Genomic DNA, 20770 nt, shown 5'->3' with positions numbered 1-20770 from the left:
CCCCTGCCAACACAATGTAGGCATATAACTACTAGATGCCTCTTCCTACTCCTACACCAAGGCATCAAACTGGGGCTGCTTAGCACATCTGGTTGCTGCACTTGGAGAATAAGGCCAAGGTTAAGGTCTGCAATCCTGTGAGGGCCATTTAAGTCTCTTGTACTGCAAAGCCAGTTCTGTATCTTTTAGAGGGCCCAGGGCATCCCTGCTATCTATCTCTGGCCATCAAAGAAAGGAAAGCATCTGTCCAGCTCAGTTATTGGGAGACTCTATGGAGAGGGGGAGCAAGTAGTAAGGGCATAATATAAATGAGTAAAATAAAAAATGATGGCCATTTAGTCAACTAGGGAGGGAAAATGCTTTTCAGCAGAAATGCCCCCTCCTCTCAAATCCAGCAGAGCCCTTCAATAACCTTTCAGGGTTGTGTAAGCAACTTTTCCCTGCTGGTCACAAGAGGTCTGGGGAGGATGTGACTTGCTCAGCACTGATACCTCACCACTTCCAGAAAACTAGCCAGAGCCTGCACCCTAGTGATGCAGCAGGATGTGCCATGCTGCAGTCGCTGGACCTCTGCTGGCCATCCTCTCTCTCCACTCCTGGGAAGGGGGGGCAGAGGAGCAAGAAAACTAGAAACCAAGAGAGGGAGGGAGAGAGGGAGGGAGAGCAGCCAGCCAACTGCTCTCAGAATGCTGAGGTGGCCCCACAGGAGAAAGCAAGGACAGCAACTCTGAGCATTTTATCTCCTCTCCCTGCCCCCCAAACCCGTACCCCTGCCCCACCCTGCCCCAAACTAGCATACTTGCTAGAGCCACCCTTTGGGGACACAAGAACAGGGAGGATTCTGAAGAGAAAACTTTTCAATCTAGCTTTGCAAATGGAATAAACAGTGTGCCAAAGTATGTGTGGCTTCAAAAATCAGCTGAAGAACCCTGTCCTTACCCAAAGGTATGAACAGATCTAAAAAATATTAAACCCATAGCCACTCTTAGGTGATGGAAAGATAAGGAGGATACATTAAGGGATGATAAAATGTTTTAATATGTCTTTGGGGAACTGATTTCCATCTTGGAGATGAATTAGTCCACATTCAAAGAACTTTGAGTACTAAAACCACACTGCAATATAAAATGGGAATGCATCAATCACGGCCCTTATCATGGCCAAAGCCCCCTCCCACTGCCCCCAAAAACCACTCTAAAAGAACTTATTAAAAGAACCCCATGTTATTTAAAAAAATATATAGGTTGCCTGCTTTGTCAGATCTAGTGTCTTTTCCCTTTGGAAACAGGAGACAAAAGCATGATTTGGGGGCCATGAGAAAGACAGACAGCAGAGTGTGTGTCTCTGAGGCACTCAGGTGGGAGCTGAGTGGTTTTTGCCAGGCTGGTTTCCACAGCACTCAGATTAAGCCTGAGTTCTACTTAGCAAGCATAAGGAACGCGGTTAGTCAAGACAATGTTTGGGAACCACGTGTCATATTAATTCCCTGCTGGTACACGGTGTCAGTCATTTACACTGCAGTCGAAAATCACAGCTCCTCCCGCTATGCAGCACTGTTTATGCTGATGGGATTGGAGCACTGATCATCATGGCTGTCACAGAAAACGGAGCTTTGGTTTTGCTGCAGTTTCTTCTTATTCAGAAATTGTTTTTCAAAAATTCATTTGTCTGGAGACCACTAAAACAACAGACTTTCTCTTTTATAACTTCCCGTTGCCTTAAATGGAATCTGTCATGGTACCCCTTTGCTAACAGTACTTGGGATTTCACACTCTCTTAATTAAGTTTGGAAGCGTTTTGACTTTGCCTTGTCAGAGCTGAGGGAATACTGCAGGATGCACTACCACTGTCACCACGGGTACAGAAAACATAAAACACTGCTTAGCTAAAATGGCAAATACAAGCAACAGGAAAGGAGAGGGCAAGACCACTTTTCAAACACAAATTGCCCCAAACTTACAGGGAGCTAAAACCTTTCACCCAGCTCATGCACACTCGGAGGAGAAGGGGCAACCCTGCACTGTGGGACCGAGAGATAAAGGAGTGATCTGCTGGGAGGACATGTCAGAATGCCTGTGCCCATCCCGGAAGACAAGCACTTAGCCCTTCATGTGGAGCAACACAGTGAACCTAAAAAGCTTGACTTGCAGGATATATCTTGTTTTAATTGTTTGGTTATAAATGCATATCATCTACAACAAAGGACCAGGAGGACTCCAAGCACAGCTCAATAAGCCATTTCCGGTAAGACTGCAAAGGAACATCTATCTCTGTGAGTAGGCTGCTAAAGCAAAGACAGACTTTGCTGTAAGCTCAATCCATTAGATCCATCACCAACCAGTCAGCCCACAAAGAGAAAGAGTCAAATGCAAGCAGAGGCACAGCACAGATTACGAGTCTGATGGCCTAGATATAGGCAAAATTGACTGCTTTCCAGATGTATGACCTTGAGAAAGCTGTTTAATGACAGTAAACCTTGCTTTACTTGACTGTAAGATGAGCTGACTGCACTACATAAACTCTAAGGCCAGCTCCAGAAATTCCAACTCCATGAGAAGTGGGAACAGGTAAGAAATTAGCATTGTCATGACTATATAGTTCACTTCTGAAATAATCCATACCTTAAAACCACACAAGAAATACAATAAACTTTGTTTTTGAAGGCAGCCAACATATATTTAATATTTAAAATAACCAAAGCCCACAGAGAGCCAGAACAAAAATCAGAATCAAAGACAAAGTATTTTTATAGGAATGCTAGTTTCATCTTGCCATAAAGCAGAAGCATACTGTCCTGTTTTCTGAAAATTCATCCTATATTGAAAGGAGTACATTTTCACAATTAAAAAAAGAAGACAGCACAAAGCAAGGAAATTCAGAAGTATTAATAGAAAATAGCTATTTAAAATTTTATTTTATCCATATTTTTCACCAAGTTCTTGAAAGCAACAATCAGAAGCTATCTAGATATAAGTGCTAATTAAGTCTTTAGTTCAGGAAAACCTCAAAATTTCTATCTTCTAACAGAATAAAAAGTAATTGTAAATTGGCAGGCAGTGCTGTTAGAGGTATCTTCAAATTTGATTGAAGGAAAATGACCCGTGCGGTCCACCTCTTATCACAGTGTTCCTGGTGACGCCATTTTACTCCTTCCTCACTGCCATCTTAGTGCCACGAACGTCTCCTAGCGGGCTGGCCAACAGGCTTGCTTATCTACATTTTGGCACTGCCAGAGCATTCAAAGGTTTGGTATGAATATATTTTTTGCAGCAAAAAGAACCAACCTCTGACTCTTTACTACCAGCCAGGCTAAAATTTCAGATTGAAGAGGTTTAGGAATCCCCTACAAGTACCAGAAAGGAGAGCCTCTTCCGAGTAGCCAAACTTGAGTAGACCATGATGGGGGCAAAGAAAATGGGAAGCAACTGGGTCTCTGCTATGTCCTCAGAGTACCTGGTACACAGCTTACAGAAAGCCAGAGAAAGAAAATAAGACCAGAATCTTCAACCAAGTTTTACTTTAAAAATTTCAAAGGAAGCCTCTGTGATACCCTTTATGTCATCCAACCAAACATTTATGCAAGCAAAGATGCAGTTAAAATGGAGTTCTAATTTGCTGCCCTAAAAGTCTTATTTCAAAGTGCAAGCCTTGTAAAAAACCAAAGGAAAAGAATCCCTTTGCATTCCATTATATAGTAAACAATTAATATATTAAATGTCCTTCTCAGGATTAACAAAATTATATGGAGATCTAGGCTCTTATGCTACAAGCATAAGATTAATGCAAGATTTACGGAATCTTTGTGGGATTCTAAACAGGGCTTAGGAAAACTGAGCCTTCTTATTTCAATGAAAAGACTGATGTGAAAATCCTCCTCTCCCCTAGTTTCAAAGACATCTCCTAATTAGAGAAAACAGCATTCAGTGAGCAGGATGAACAACAGCTAGTGCAACAAGACTTGGAAGAACAGCTGGCTTTATCAATTTGATATCAAGTTAAAAGGTATCTAGTTCTGTGAAGATTCAACTCCTGAAACAGCTACTAGAGCATTTTGAGCAAATTCTTCATGGTACAGTTTACTGTAAAATACACTTACTATAAATTCCTCAGGGTTAAGTGCCTTTAAAAAGATAAACACACAAATCAAAGTTAAAATCCACTTGTTTCCTCTTAGTAACAGCATAAAGGAACAAAGGAATAAGCTGAGTCAAATCCAATTAATTTTAAGAATCAAGATTTTCTAAGCTTACAATCACAAACAAGAGTTTTCCACAAGTAGCTTTGAAGTCACAACTATTAATTAAACAGAAGGCACTAAAAATTATCCCCATTAATGAGAGTGAAAGCCCTCCATCTACTGATCTTTTAAGATAAAATCTTCTTTTGTTAAAACATTTTTCTTATATATTTTAATCAGCTATTATAGATCATTAACATGGAAGCATTTTCTTAAAAAAAACAAAAACAATAAAATCCAGCAATTTTCTTCATAAATGGAAAATAAACTATAAAAGACAGTGAAAAGAAGCCTGGACTCTCTTAAATATACCATATTTAGATTTCTTTTTTCTCTCAAGTGTCATTTTCATCTTTGACTACTGATAAATTCATACCTTTCATTAACTTAAATTACCAATGAATATTTAATTAAAAGCATGTATTAAAACCACTCACAAAACCTATATTTCAAGTATATATACATATATATATACACACACACCAATATATATCACACCTGGTTTCTAACACATACATTAAAAAAATACATCTAACAATCTCTGTATTATACCTTTAATATTTGCAGCGTTCATTTTAAAGTCTATTTTGCCCATTCAACCAAAGACAAATTTTCAACCTCCCACCACTTTATGAGTATGAGAAATACTTACTGTAGACAAAAGGATTCCATTTTCTTTCTGAGAATGCTCTCCACCCTCCTACAGAACTCTTTTATGCAGTGTGCAATTTCATTTTCTGAGTTTTACAGTAACAAAGCTCTCGTGCCACAGAATCTAATGTAAATGAAATGGCCCTGCAGCTGCCTTCAGAACCCAGCTCACCTCAACCATGATACAGCTAATTGTTAAAAATGGTGGCTGAGACATTTTCCATACATTAAATTAAGGAGCTCTGATGAAGGCACTGGCATCCTCCCACTTCAGACAAAGGAAAATAATTTGCGACTGTACCAAGGCACGGATAACTGAGTCATCTCCCATACAGGGTCAGTGTTAGAGGTTTCCTCCATCTTTACAAAATGCAAACCACAGCTCATTGTCTCATCCCAGAAATCAATTCTCTGTAATGCTGCACTGGGTCAGAGTTTTAAAGGAATCTTAGTCATGGGTAAATCCAGACCTCCAACGCCGAGACAAGTGAAATTCTCACAGTTCCTCTCCCTTCCCTGAGCAGCTCTCTTCTATTCCCCACTTGACAGCTCCTCAAGTCTTCCTATTGTTAAGAGTACAGAAAGTCCCACACCTCTGAAGGGAGCTAAATCTCTCAACTAGGTGAGCAGTTTCCAAGTACACGCTTTGGAAAGAAGTCCAGACCCTACAGGTCCCATGATACAAATACATTCCTTGGGGTAAAAAGCTATACATCATTGTCTTTTTTTTGGGGGGGGGGGCTTGTTTTTAAGGGAAGACAACTATCAAGCTGCTTTTTAATGCTGAATTAAAAGTATTTTATCTCTGATATTAATCAAGGTATTAAAAGTGGTATAGGCAACATTTATAATTTTACCAACCTCCAGATAATGCTTACGTGACTTGGGAAGTTTTTCATTTCACTTACACAAATCACATTCTCTGCACCAAAAACTGGAAGTATACTTAAAGCATTCATATCATACTCTTTTGAGGATGAATTTAGGATAGGAAAAGTAACTATCTTAATTCAAATCACCTACATTTGATAATACTTAAGAATCCACATTTTAAAGCCTTGTGCTAAAGCATTTCTTGTGAAATAATTCCAGATATATCAAATAGTAATTTTTCCCTATAACAAAATATAAATGACTGAATTCCTTGGTAAAGCATCTACGCACACACACACACTCACCTACAATCCCAAAGAAGGATCTAATTTTAGCAAAGAAAAATTCTATTTTAATATTTTACCTCTTGTAAGAATTCTGCACTTCGTATGCATCTTTTCAAAAAAATCCTAAAGAAAGACCACACTACTTACTACTTAAAGATGAAGCCTGCAAAAATCCTAAATAACCAACTATTTAAATCTTTAAGCAAATGCTTCTCTGCCCCACCCAACAGATTTTTTTTTTTTTAAGAAAAATGTAGAATGACAGGGCACAAATCTGAATAATTATCAGAAGAATCAAGTACTTTTTCTACTGAATGAGTTAAATGCTTCTGAATTCATCTCAAAATTTTAGGCAAACCGAGACTTTGTCTTTCAGAGGTACTGCAACTACATGCTATCAATGTATTTACTAGGGCGCAATAATCTTAATTTCTTTACGAAACATAGGCAATCCTACCTGCAGCTCTCAAATTTAAGGAGTTACAGACCGGTCGACGCTGTTGGTCACGCAGCTCTTCCATACCTTCTGTGTGGGATGAGCTCTGTTGGAACCAGAGCTCAAGTTTTTCCCACTTCGAACAGCCAGAATTGAGAGGGGGGAGGAGGGGAGAGGAGAGAGAGGAAAGAGAGAAAGAAGAGAGAGAAAGAAGAAAAAGGAAAAGAGAACACCCTGCAAATGCTGATATGACTGAAGCACTAAAGAGTCTAATTAGACAATGAGATTGCAGGGTCCCCTTAAAAAGGGTGCACACAGCCCCTGGGTGCAGCATCATTATTTGTGCTGCTCCACACAAATTCAGAGAAGTCAGCCATCAGTTTGAAAGCACAAACTGATGGGAGTAACAGTTTATAGGTTACAGAAGGGTATTTTATTGTTAACGGACTGTACCAAGTTAAGATTTAAGAGGGGGAGAGACAACATGTAGGCAAGGAATGCTATGATACTTTTTTTTTTTGACCCAAGCCACTGCAATTACTCTGATGTGAATTTTTGATGACTTCCGACATCTTGCATGGTTAATAATCGCTTCAGCTGTCATGTTTGGTTAATGTGGAAAATGCATTTGCTGCATTGTGATGCAGTGCTGTGGCCACAGATTTTAACACCAGTTGTGAAGCTGGTCCCTTAACTGAGCAGCAGGAATTTGCACATGCCATGATGCTAAAATAAATGGTGGTTAAAAGATTTTATACAGCAGCAGGCAGATTCTGCCATTTTAGCCTACAGAATTTGTAGATCCAACATCCACAAGCATCTCAGATCACTGTACCCTCATCAAGTGCACTGTCCTTCAAACAGAACAGTAAATTCACCATCTTATATGTTTGGCCTCTCAGTAGTTAAAATATTTCGATACTGTTTAAATAACTATTCAGATTAATTACAGCTTTGAACAGAACCGAGGTTATTTGCATTTCAGGAATATACAGCCAATGAAACTGTCAGTGACACAGGAAAATGCAGACCTTTTATTAACATATGCTCAGCTCAACTGTCACTTCTCTGTATAACATTTAGGGAAAAATATATGATGTGTAAATAATGAATATTCCCATACTACCGTAATGGTTTTTTAAAATGTTCCTCAGAAAGGATTTTTTTCCCTCCGTGTTTTAATGTATAACCTGAAAATTAAAGACTACATCAAAATACTAACATGTGTTTTTTATTGTCACTAAAAGAAATTCAATGCAGCAAACAACTGTGCAATTACAGGAAAGCTTGTGCAAAAGCAGAGATGAAACTGCACTGAGAACCAGGCACCAGATGATTAAAGTCAGGCCAGTAAGGTAGTGGACGGTCATTACGGTGCAGATTGCAAAAGAAAAATCGAGAAAAAGACCCTTCCATCTTCAAAAACAAAACCCACAAACCCTTAGATGCAATGTGTTGGCTGCAAAACCAATACCTATACTGCGGAACCTGAAGGACACATGATTTGCCAATTTCACAACACATTTTTATACAAATATTAACTTGGCTACTTAGTATCTAGAATTTGGCTACTTAAGGTTCTTATTCATCTATAATAATCATTCTGGTATTTAAAGAAGCAGAACCAGGTTACAGGCTTTGCTGCTTTAAAAGATAAATAACTAATATAATCAACTTGTATTTCTTATATCAGAACTTTTGCCAATTAAATGTTCATAGCTGAGATGTTTCAGACGTTTCTGCCCTGAAAAAATAAAACTAAAGGGAAAAAGAATGAACATAAGAACACACTGGTGTCTGAACAGTGAATAACAATGAAAGAACTTATGTTACTAACATAAAAATCAACCCATGATTTCCTTTGTTTAATTCATTGTGATAGCACCAAATGCATAATTTGGAGGTGCATGTGTTAACAAGAGCTGTAAGGCTGAAGAGCTTTCTAGTTTTGTTTCTTCTCCTAACTTAAAATTAACTGCACCAACAGTGCTATTTGGTGCCACAGCAGATGTCACAGTAGTTGTAGCTAACATTCAACAACTCAAGCTTTTTTGTTCCAGACCCAATACAAGATAGCACTAGCACTCAAAACCGCACAAGGAGGGAGAGGGGATTGTGTTGGGGGTAGCTTTGAAATTAACCAGGCTCAGCTTATGCTCCAATTACTGAACAAAAGACAATCCTGGGGGACCTCTCTCTGAACCAGTGCAAGAAGCAAACTCTTTTGTTTCTGATCAAATAAATACAGCATTGGAACACAGCGGATATGCAGCAATAGGAGTCTCTGCCTGGGGATGGAAGGGGCAAGAAAAAAAAGAACTCAAAGACCTCAGTCTGGTTACAGTCAAACCACTTCACTGACGGTTAAAACCTATTCCTGAGGGAGACATCTGAAGTTCACTACAGGGGACTGAGAAAACCCCCTTCAATTACTTAAAAAACCCATGTCATGGAACCACATTTTTCCATGCCACTATGGCCAAAGAAATACATTCAGAGGATAGATCTTTATGCTAGAATAAACCATAAACAAGCTCAGCCTCAGTCTTCCCTAATCTATGAATATCCCAAGGAGACCAGATGAACTGGAGAATGTTCTGACTGCAAAGGACCTCGGAGCAGAGACTACTGAGAAGTGTTAACTAACCTGCCTCAGACTCCAAGCCCGAATAAGTATGTGGAGATCATTAAAACGCTGGACAGAAGCCACCTTACAAAGGAGGTACTTTTCCAATTGATTTATCACTAGATGAGTTAATCCATTCCTAAATGCCTATTTGGTAGTCCATTGTTTAATTCTGTGTTTTGCCTTTATATAGCCCTAATCACCAAAAACTAAAATAAAGAGAAAAGGACAGACAAGTAGTGGACTCAGCACTTATTAATATAAGGGACATAAATGTGCCTGCTTATACAAATGCAAAGATGATGTCTGATTCTTTCTACCAAAGGGGATCGATACAATCTTTTCAAAATCCTCTGTACACTGCACCATTCTGAACTACAATGGCAGCTAATTTGTACATCAGATACACACACACTCTATGTAAAAAACGTAGACACCCAAGTGTAAAGACAGATGGATCTTACTATCACAATGACCAAAGTGTATTAGGTCTTTGTGTATTTGAAAGATCTCCAAATTTCAGGTGAGGGCTTGAATTTTTAAACAATATTCCATACAAAATTCCAACAAAGTATGCCTTTAGATAGTTCCTTAGAATTCACTGTAATGAGAATCTTTAATAGAAGTTTCAAGTTTGTTGTTTTTATTTCCATCTCTCTACAGATTCTCCCAGTTAGTCCATTAAAGAACTTCTTAGCAAAGTACAGGTATAGGACCAAGAAAGAAAGAAAAAATATTCCGAAAATAGTAGGAACACTTCCTCCAACTGAAGATATCCAGGTTCCAAAGACTCTCAGACTTTCTCCCTCATGTAGTTAACTGGTTTGAAAGATCTGAGAAGGTAAAAAAAAAAAAAAAAGGAGGGGGGAAAACAGTTCCAATTTCCTTAGGCCCATGCTTGAAACACACCAAGGATGAGGAGACATTTTTTAAGGGGTGGCATTAGTACTCCTTTAAAAAAACAAACAAACCTGTTACCATTAACAAATAAGATTATAGAGTAGAAAAAGGAAGCCACTGAAATTCTATGGTTCTTATAATAATCACTAGGTGGGGACTTCCCTGGCAGTCCAATGGTTAAGAATCCATGCTTCCACTGCAGGGAGCACGGGGTCAATCCCTGGTCAGGAAACTTAAGATCCCGCATACTGCGCGGTGCGGCCAAAACTAACTAAATAAAATAAAATAAATAAAAAATCACTAGGTGAAGTTCAAGTGCACAACTGTAAAGCTCTAAAGTACATTAACAATATGCAGGGCTCTACCCAGAAATCAAGCTTTTACAGAACGCTGGTTACCTGTGTTCTGCCTTCTGCCAGGCTCACTGGGCTGCTGGGAAGATCAAATAATATCACTGGTGGCTAAGTGCTTTTAAGAGTTAAAAATGAGAGGCCACATGAGGTCGGGCAGTCACTGTCCCCTACTTGCTAGTCTTCTGAGGCACAGCTGGCTCCCAGTTCCCTTCCCAGCCTCCATCACCAACCTCCTCCTGGCTCCTCTCTCCTTGCTGAGACCTTGGTCCCTTGCCCCATGCTATATGTTTCCTGTCCTGTACAGTCATTTGCACTGCCACAACTCTTACCTCTAGACCAGTGGCTCTGGAAAATTCTGTCTGGAGCTATTTTCTGAGCAGTGTTTCTTATCCTACTTTTAAGTGTTTGAGGGGCATTTCCATGGTGATGTCTTGCCAGAACATCAGAAACTAAAACAAAATCTCAACTCTCAATCTAGTTAACCTTCCTAATTCCTCAGCTTCGACCAACAGCACCAATCCTTCTCTTGCCACAAACCTTGAGTTATTTCTGAACATCCTTCTTAAGCCCATCAGGCACCAAGTGCGGCAGATGTTTTATTCCAAATGTCTCTCACACATCTTTTCCTCTCCGTTTTCTCGGCCACCAACCTGGTCCTGGCCATCATCACTGTGCCTGGATTACTGCAATTGCCTCTGAACAACACCGCAGCAGGTATCCTTCCACTGGCCATGCTAATAACTTCCATAAGTGTTTCCACACCCTCCCTCCTTCCGTGTTGACATTTACCTACTCCAAAACTTTTAACAGCATGTACTGCCTACACTCCACTGCTTGGCAGTCACTCCTTTCACATTTGATCCCCCCCTCACTGACAGACTTTATTTCTTAGCACATAACTTCTATTCTCATCTCCCTGACCTTGTTCAGGTTATTACTCTCATATCTTCTTTCACTTCCTGCAAGCTAAGCCCATTTAATCTTTCAAGGCCTACTGGGATCCTGACTATTCCAGGGGATCTTCCCCAATCACCCTTGAAGTCATTCGTCATTACCCCCTTCCTCTCCTCTAAACTCCGTATGGCATGTAGAATCTCATGTCATTCCCATTCAGTTTTGCCAGTCACTTTACACTGTTTTGGACAGTTTGACCCTATTATATAGGAATGTTAGTCTGGGCTCTCCAGGTAGAAAACAATGAGCTTCTAGGGGGCAGTATCCAGAATTTATGTTTATTCTAATTGTCATCAGTGCCTACCATAGTGCTGTCCTTAATGCGCATGCAACAAAACCACTTCATTGATTTTCATTAGTGTTCACTAGGCCCCACCCAGGGAGATGGAAGCATCTACTTAAAGGGGAGCTAAATATTACTTTCGCTTATTGTTTGTTCTTTCAAATCTCTTCAGCTCCTTGAGATGACTGCAACCTTAGGTACTAAGACAAATGCTGAGGTGGTTCTTGGCCAATGTGCAGAGGCACCAAATTCTTCTTTGTGACTAAGCAATATTACCAACAGTATTCAATTCCCAAAGTCGGCTTCCTTCTCAGTTGCATCTAGAGCCAAGGAGGTTCCGGGAAAATGAGATGGTCCTAGCCAAAGTCAGTGGTGTGGCATTCACAGCTGATCTGTCTTGACAAATCAGCTGAGAATGAAAAAGCAACCTGCTAATTTTATCAATGACATTTCACCTTGAGTATTAAGTGAGGACCACTAGATTTACGCAGTCACTAAAGAGTCGTCTGCACATCTTTTTTAACAGTAAAACAAATTAAGGTCCACTCTCTGTTGCTCAAATGCAAACTTGTCTGCTCAGGGGTCAAGAAACAACAGGGAAAAAGAAAGCTCTCTGCCTGAGAAGCTGATGAGTTCCTGCTGCCCAGCGCAGGGTTCTGCTTTGGTAAGCCTATAAGCCAAAAGGGGTGGGAACACAGTTTAGAAGTGGGCCAGAAACTTTAAGGCAGGTAGGTGAAGGTAATTTCAGAAGTAAGATTTCCACTTTAAACATGTTTTTGGGAAGTAGTTCCTCAGTAAGTGCAGTTACTAATGGGAATGGGCTAAAATGGGAGGAGGAAGCAGCTCTCCTCAAATATTCCTCCAGGGCAATATTCAGAAATTCAGAATGAGAGCTCTCTGTCAGTCTGGGTCTGGGTCTGGGTCTGGGTCTCTGTCTCTGTCTCTCTCTGTCTCTCTCTGTCTCTCTCTCTCTGTCTCTCTCACACACACACACACACACACACACACACACACACACACACACACACACTCACTCACAGCATCTAATCAAGCCTTAGTATTTAGATAAAGGAAACAAGAGATTTTGGCAAGAACGTGTAGACTATATGAAGAACTTCTACCTCAATAATAATAAATGAAATACTACAGTAAATACAGACTCATTTTCGTTGTAGCCATAAAATTTCAGGGGTGACTCATTTCCCTTGTGGCATAGATTAAGAAAATAAGGCACAGAGAAACTCAGATTCTCACAGCTCCAGGTCCTGGGTTCAGGGCCTGAGTTCTCTGCACAGCACTATAGGACACTGTACCAACAAAACCTGGCCGGGTGTGTGCTTGATGGACTCTATTTCATGGAATCTGAAGTTCTTACATGGAGGATGATGGTGGATAGAAAAGAACAGCTTCTGGCTTGCTAGTTTTGTTACCAATGTACTTTACACAACAGATGTATTTCTTACCAGGTTGATTGTAAATAGAACTCTTTTAAACAACTTCTATTTTAAATTCAGTAGGAAAAAAAAAAAAATTCAGTAGGGAAGCTGTTATTTGAAGGAATACTAAAGCTAAATATCGCCCCACAATTTCTTTAATAAATGCAGATATTCAGAGTTTGGATTTGCTTCCTAAAGCAAGGTCTATCATATTATTACTATTATTTTAGAGAAAAGACACTAAAACCCCAATTTTCATGCAATTTTTTTGCTGCATATTATTTACCATTTCTGTTATTAACTAGAAAACACTGATGAGGCCAGAAATTGATTAAAAAAAAAAAGACTCCTCAATAGAAAAGGATTACTAAAATTACTCAATCCTCAATGTAATTTAAACAAGGGAAAACCTGTATATATTTCATTATGTGGTCAGAATTTCAAATTCACTGACATATAAAATATAAGTTCCTGAAATTTTTCTAAGAAAAATTTTATAAGAAAAAGAAGAGTTAAAAATTATATGCAAAATAACAACAAAATGAATTTGCAACAGAAAACATGGTGACTGAGTTCCCATGGGATGTTGGTCCTACATGATGGGGTGGGAGAGGTGAGAGGAGGCCCTGCCTTTCATCACCCACCACTTTTAGGTCAGGACAGACAACCAAGGCAAGTTGGACAGATGGCCTGGTCTAGGCCCCAGGAGCTTATGCTTCCCTGTAAGAACCTCGGCTCAGGTTTCCATCTCAGTACTGTACCCTCCACATCTCTACAACAGGAACATGACGATCTGCAATTCTAAGACAGTTTTTTGAAAACTAGGCTGATTTTAAAATCTGCTCTTCCCACACCATTCTTTCCACCATCCTTCCAGCAGTGACACAGGTGAAAATCATTTAAAAAACAATGGTCCAGTTTTACTAACATGCTTCTTACATACTAAATCCTCCAGCAAACTACTGAGGTGATTAAAACATTTCCAGTTCTACTATTTTGCCATCTCACATCCTTAAGTCGGTACTGGGACATTTCAAGTAGCTGAATCCCCTTCGGTAGACCTAAAACACTGAAGATCTAATAAAGATGGGGACTATATTATATCCACTTACAGTGCTTAACAAAGCATCATGCACAGGGTTAAGTGCTCAAATATATTTATTGATTAACCTATGAGTTGTTGAAGGTTATTATGCAGATGCTCGAGAAATGTCTACAGAACTGCAGCTTGCTGTCAGCCTTCTCCAACTGTGGTGCTTCTGGGCAAACTCACATTTAGAATTTAACCTGAAGTGTTCCTGTGAAGCTACCTATATATTAGTCACATTTAATCTAATTAAGTTCTATTTAAGCCTTATGGGTGAAAAACCATGTAAAGCCACCTACATATGATTTCTAAAGGCAAGAGGTTATTAAACCTAGTGGAAAGCATGCTGAAGTTGGGAGTCAAAAGAACTGGGTTCTAGGTAACCCTACCCAAGTTATTCACACCATGCCTCAGTTTCCTCATCTGTAAAATGGGAAAATGCTACACCTATATGAGGAACACTATGTATATCTTCAACTGCCTATACAACAGGATTACTCTTCAAAGCAAAGAGAAGCCATTTCAAATGATTTCTAAGACACACAGGCTGCACATTTTAATACATTTTTAAAATATTCAGACTGATTTAGACATTTCCAAGGAAATACTTATTCTGCCTCTCTGCTTTCTCTCATGGCATCTGTTGTTACTAGCAGGTAAGGAAAAGTAAAATCTAATGTCATTAACAGTAAGACCCAAGATCTTTAGCACTCACTCAGTGCAGGAGGGAGTTACAGAGAGAAGCAAATGAAAAGGTAAACAAAATGAGGATGAGAGGAGCTGAGGAGAAAAGGCAGAGAAAATCAGGTTAATGAATAAAAACAATAAGTCCATCTTTCATCTCTCCTGGCTCCTAATGATGGCAGACGGTGTATTTAATCTGCTGAGAGACCAGATTTAAGGCCTTCTTTTGGCACAGTCCATCCATGAATTATTAACATTTGCAGAAGCAATAGCACATCCGCTCACAGTGATCAGAGAGGAAAGTGATGATTAACTAAAATGGGATTATTAATCCCTCCACTTCCCTTTCCTCCGTCCCCCTCTCTTCTTCATTCCCCACTGGGCTCTGACTGCTTTTTAGGCAGTGTATTTTAAGCTACAGCCTCGGTATCAGAGTCAATACCTCCATGGTAAAAAAAAATAATCAATGACCAATTATAAGTCATAGGTTTTTAATATATGTAAGTTTTTAACATATTTTATTGACCACTGTGTCCTTCATGAGTGGTTACAAATTCTTTATGGACTCAAACACTTAGAAGATAAATACACTGCTTTGCAGGCTGAAAGTTCAGGGTTGGTCCACAGGTGGACTAAGTATAAAAGTTGGCAGAGATGGCTAGAAAAGGGTTTACTTATACTAACTAAACTTCTGTAATAACTTAACCCAGTGGACCTCATGCTGGAGGGCTTGTTCAAACACACATTCTGGGCCCCACCTCCAGAGATTTGGATTCCGTAGCTTTGGGGTGGGGCCTGAGAATTTGCATTTCTAACAAGCTCCCAGGTGATATTGATGCTGCTGATCTGTGCACCACACTTTAGAATCACTGATAAAGAGCTTCTTTCCTGTTGTCAAATGCATTCAGGGCATGAGAGGAATGGAGAAGGAAATTAAAACCAACCTGAAGTAGAAAGTTAATACAAAGACAAAGGTGAGATTTGTAGCTCCTTTCCCCTCCTAACCCCCAAAGAAAATCCTGGAGGCCTCAAGGGCTCTGCAATGTTTGCTGCTCCAAAACAAACCCTATTCCATAACACTCCCCCTTTCCCCAAAATATGAGCTAGTAGGATGAATAGTTAACAAATGGTGAAGAACATATATGAAGTTGAGAGCTAGATTAATTTATAACTTCATTCCTAAAACATGAAAAACAAAATCAAATGTGCCCTTTTCCTTGGTCATTTTCTTCCCCATCATCTTCTCTACTTAGGATTTGGCTTTAATGTATGATCAATCCTCAAAAAACAAATAAGTTGAAACAGCCTCACCCAAAACAGCTATGTACTATATAACAGAAAAGTTTTATACACCCTCAATATCAAGCTGAGTCAGGCACCAAAAAAGTAGTATATTAGCAGAGGCTTTAGGCAAGGGCCAAAAATAAGGAAATGCACTTCAGAGTACCCATCAAAAGAGCAAAGCATGAGCAGGTTAGCCAGATGGATAAACTAAATTCCACCTCTTCGGGGTTTGCAAAAGCAGAAAACACAAGTAACAAGAGCACGTGAGGAAGAGGCCCACCTCTGGCAGCCAGTAGACCCAGCCTCTCCACCAGGCCCAGCCCCAACCCCACACCTAGACTCACTCTACAGAGCAAGACAGCGCTGGTGGCTGCACGCTGCCAGGCTGCAGAAGCCATTCTTGATTGGCTTCTGAAGCCAATTCTTGAAGCCAGCCATGATTTCACAGCTGCCACTTGATTGCAAAAAAGGAGGTACACTCCCATTAGCAATGGCTGCTCTGGATGCCAGCCAGTCTAAAAGGCTGGGAGGGACTGGGGGGGTGGGGGAAGAAAGAGGGATGCAAAAGAGAGAAGGAAAGCAAGAATGAAAGGAAAAAAGGAGAAAAGACAAAAAGAACAGACGAAAAGAATGAAAGAAGGGAGGATAGTCCAAAGGAAGAAAGGAATCAGGGAGAGTGAAACAGAAAGCAAAAAACTGGCAAAAACAAAAACAAAAAATCTTCCCCCTAACCTGCTCTGAACCCTGACAGCCTAGTCCACCTAAAGTTTCAAATATGATATTTGTTCTGGTTTGCCACTTTGCATTTGCTTGGCACCAGTGACCTACTCAGCACAAACAAGGCTGATAGGCTCTAGTGTGACAAATCTCAAGAAACCCTGGGCCCCTTCACATAAAGGGCATCTGTAAAATATATCAGCAGCAGCAGCACTTTTGTTCAGTATCACTTTTTGTTCCAAAGTATATCCCTGATGGAAAAAGTGAGGTTTGTCCCCATTCAGACTACAGTATTACCCTTCTAAGTAGCATTTTCATACCTACGACTGATTTAGTTAACCAGCAAATCTTTCACATGGAAAGGAATAAATGGAAATGTCATTTCAAAGAAAACAAGTAAGAAAAGGTCTAAGGGGAAAGACAGAACCAAAACATCAAGAAATTTGACCAGTGGCAAAAGAACTAGCTTAGCATCTTTGTGGTGGTGGTGATGAGGAGGAGGAGGAGGAATTTATCCAAGCAGTCCACCCCTTGATGCCTTCCTCAGCAAGGCATGATAATAAGGATACAGGGCAAGGTATTAAGAAGCATCTGGGTTCAAGTTCCACCTTTGATAATAACTAATCTATCTTGATTTCGGTTTCTTCTGCTTCTAAATAAAGATGATGCTAATACCCATTCACCTCACCTCAAACACTGCAGTAAGGAACAAGACGGTGATGGACAAAGCCCACTGCAAAGTATTATATGAATGGAAAGATTACTATGGTGTGTCCCTCAAAGTTCACATAAAATTACTAACCTGTTACTTCTCCCCTAAAACTTCTAAATTAGGACAAAGTCATAGAGCTTCTCAATAACTATTTTTCCCAACAGTTTTTTTAAAATAATTTTTAAAATTTTTATTTTTTTTTGACTGCGTTGGGTCTTTGTTGCTGCGCACATGCTTTCTCCAGTTGTGGTGAATGGGGACTACTTTTCATTGCGGTGCGAGGGCTTCTCATTGCGGTAGCTTTTCCTGTTGCAGAGCACGGGCTCTAGGCGCATCGGCTTCAGTAGCTGAGGCACGTGGGCTCAGTAGTTGTGGCTCGCGGGGTCTAGAGCACAGGCTCAGTAGTTGTGGCACACGGGCTTAGCTGCTCTGCGGCATGTGGGATCTTCCCGGACCAGGGATCAAACCCGTGTTCCCTGCATTGGCAGGCGGATTCTTAATCAGTGTGCCACCAGGGAAGTCCTTTCCCAACGGTTTGAGGGGGAGAGTGAAATGACATAATGGTTGCTCATGAAATCTGCACATCTCAGATCCCTTTTCACACATTAGGAAGTTTTTTCCATTACAGAATAAAGGAAAAGACTGTATATTACTTTATAGGAATTGACCAATTCTGAACTATGAGGGCCATTCTTACAGTCTACCTCTAACACATGCTTCATGGACTAATTCCTCACTGCTCTGTTAAAATAAATCAATTTCCCTTGTCATTTCAAAGATGTTCTACAGCTTCAAGTACCTGGTCCAAACAATTCAACACTCCCAAAATGGTGGCAGTCAAGAAAGTACACTATGGAGCCATTTTCCAAGTTCTGTGAACTAAGGACATCTTGCTTTTGTAATTAGAGGGAAAAGTGAATTTTCCCTCATTCACACCCTTAAAATCCCAAATTTAATGTTTTCTTGTCATCTAACTCCCTCAGCCCTCACTTACCCTCAATTCCAGTCAAGAGGTGTCCAGGTTGTGAAAAGGAGGGTAAAAGTCTTTCATAGGCAGTGACTGCTTCCCTTCCAATCACTCTGAGCCCAGCTCCCTCCATAAGCAGGCCACTGTACCTGACCCTCAACTAGATTCTAATTTCAACTTCACACTGGGAGAGTGGCACCAGGCACACGCTGAGGACCACTTACGTGGGAGTGCTTGCTTAGCTGGGACCTACTCTTTGCACACCATCACCCCTGCCCAGTTAGTTCCCTGCTGGTCTTCTCTTCAAGATTCTGTTATGTTAGTTTGCATTTATTTCTAAGAGCCAGTTAGACCAAAGAGTACCAATTTGCATGACTTCAGGTATTAATGTTCTGCTGAATGTCAACTCCTCACTTTTGTGCTGTCTCCTAGAAGTGAGTAATTTTGCTGTGCAGAAATTCTTTCCTGTATTCTGGAGCACACACCAAGTTGAGGGCTCTGCCTGTGTCTTTAAAAGCCAAACACAATAATACCCATAGGCAGCCAAATCATATTATAAGATGCAAGATTTCAACATTCCGGCACACTGCCAGAGCTTAATGGCCAGTCAGACACTAATAAGTAAGGAAATGGGTCTGCATTAAACCTACAAATAAGTCAACAATCAATAGTTCAGGATTACAGTAAAAATTTGATGTGCCCTTTAAATTGCTTCTAGCATCATCCTTCTAACTCCAGCTCAGCTTCAGAAGCAAAACAAAACAAAGATGATCAAGCAAGAAGCTGAACCCAACCTATTTTTACAAGCACAAAGCCTTGGCATTTCAAAACTAAAAGCTGCTCCAGGATTTCACAGAAATCCTTTACAGTGTACCTGTAGGGCAGCAAAACTGAGAAATAATAGGCTGGGCTTTAGACAGTAAATTAAACTGACAGCTCAGCAAGCAGAAAACTACGGCAAAAAAACCAGCACCTGGAGATAAACGGAGGAAGCACATTTGGCCTTCCTGCAAAACTCATCTTCCCCCCAAACCAGCAGTGTTTGTATTAAGGTTTAGAAAGCACATTCCAGCTTCTCCCTCAATCAACATTATTTTACTACTAAGCTTATATAAATAAGAGCGATGCCCACCACATCCATTCTCTGTGGGCTTTATACTCTTTATTTTGCTCTAAATGAGTGATCAATTATACTTCTATTTCCTATTTCTACCATCTTTCTCCTTCAAATATAACCTGAAAATTAGTCTACAATGAAATTTAAAACCTAGGGGAATAAGGGCACAGTACTGAACTCAAACCCACAGAAGGGACTTCAAGTCTGGCATAATAGCCTTTTAGGTCTTAGGCTCCTCCTTGGTGAAATGGAGTTAACAGTAGTAACTGCCTCAGAGGGTTACTGGAAGGACTGAATGAGGAAACCCACAAAGTGCTCAGTACAGTGTCTGGACACAATAAATGTTCAGTAAACCTTAGCTTTGCCTTCCCTATTCTAGCTGGGGTAAAACAGAAAACCGGAATTCAAAATTGTCTTTGGTGCCATGTTTCACTGTACCAACAAGTAAACTAAACAAAAGAAAGGAAGGGAGACAGGAAAGGAAGGGGAGAGAGATGAGGAGGGAAAGTGGAGGGGAGGAGGGGAGGGAAGAAGCGGGGGGAAGGAGAAAGGAAGAAAACATAGCTACTGAAACTAGTACTACCCAAAGTACAGCTGAAGAAGCACCCGTCCACAAGTAGTTTGTTCCCAGTCTGCAGCAGGTAAGTACAAAATCTGAGAATCAGCATTTAGAAACTTTTATAGCAATCTGACAGAGTAATTTTATGTCCACTGAATTTAATTTAAAAAACTAAGGCTTACAGGAATTCCCTGGCCCTGGCAGTCGTTAGGATCCATGCTTTCACCGCTGGGGCCCAGGATCAATCCCTGGTTGGGGAACTAAGATCCCACAAGCCTCATGGCATGGCCAAAAACAAACAAACAAACAAAAAACAAAACCTAAGGCTTATATTCTGCATGTCTTTTATTTCATTTTTTTCTAGTAATTCTTTTTTGCTGTATTTTATAAAAGTATCTCTCAGTCTGAGATAAATTGGGAAAAAAGAAATTTGAGAAGCACGGATTATGTAAGCACCTTCTGAATACAACACCCATCACCATATTCCTTCAACAGGAAGACATGTGGGGCAGTGTGGGGCCTCATCACAGAGCCAAGTGCTACTGTGAATGCCTTAAACCTTCAAGGATTCACCAGGCCCTGCTCATTTAGAGACTGCTTCTGCTGA

General features: G+C 40.2%; 1 protein-coding gene across 8 annotated transcripts in view; it reads right to left on the bottom strand.

Annotated features, from left to right (window-relative positions):
• NUP93 (nucleoporin 93) overlaps window positions 1-20770 on the bottom strand; it is a 127074-nt gene that overhangs the window by 46708 nt on the left and 59596 nt on the right. Inside the window, exon 1 of one of the 8 annotated variants that reach the window (XM_060289750.1) lies at window positions 6506-6785. The exons of 6 other annotated variants lie outside the window; for them this stretch is intronic. The gene's annotated coding sequence lies outside the window, so the exon portion shown is untranslated. Of the gene's footprint in view, window positions 1-4889; window positions 5386-6505; window positions 6786-20770 lie in introns of those variants that run through there. One more of the 8 variants, XM_060289749.2, reaches the window with a different exon arrangement.

This window comes from Globicephala melas, chromosome 19 (assembly GCF_963455315.2).
Source record: "Globicephala melas chromosome 19, mGloMel1.2, whole genome shotgun sequence".
NCBI classification, from domain to species: Eukaryota; Metazoa; Chordata; class Mammalia; order Artiodactyla; family Delphinidae; genus Globicephala; species Globicephala melas.
The sequence above is the reverse complement of the archived record's forward strand: the minus strand, read 5'-3'. Positions and strand labels throughout refer to the sequence as shown.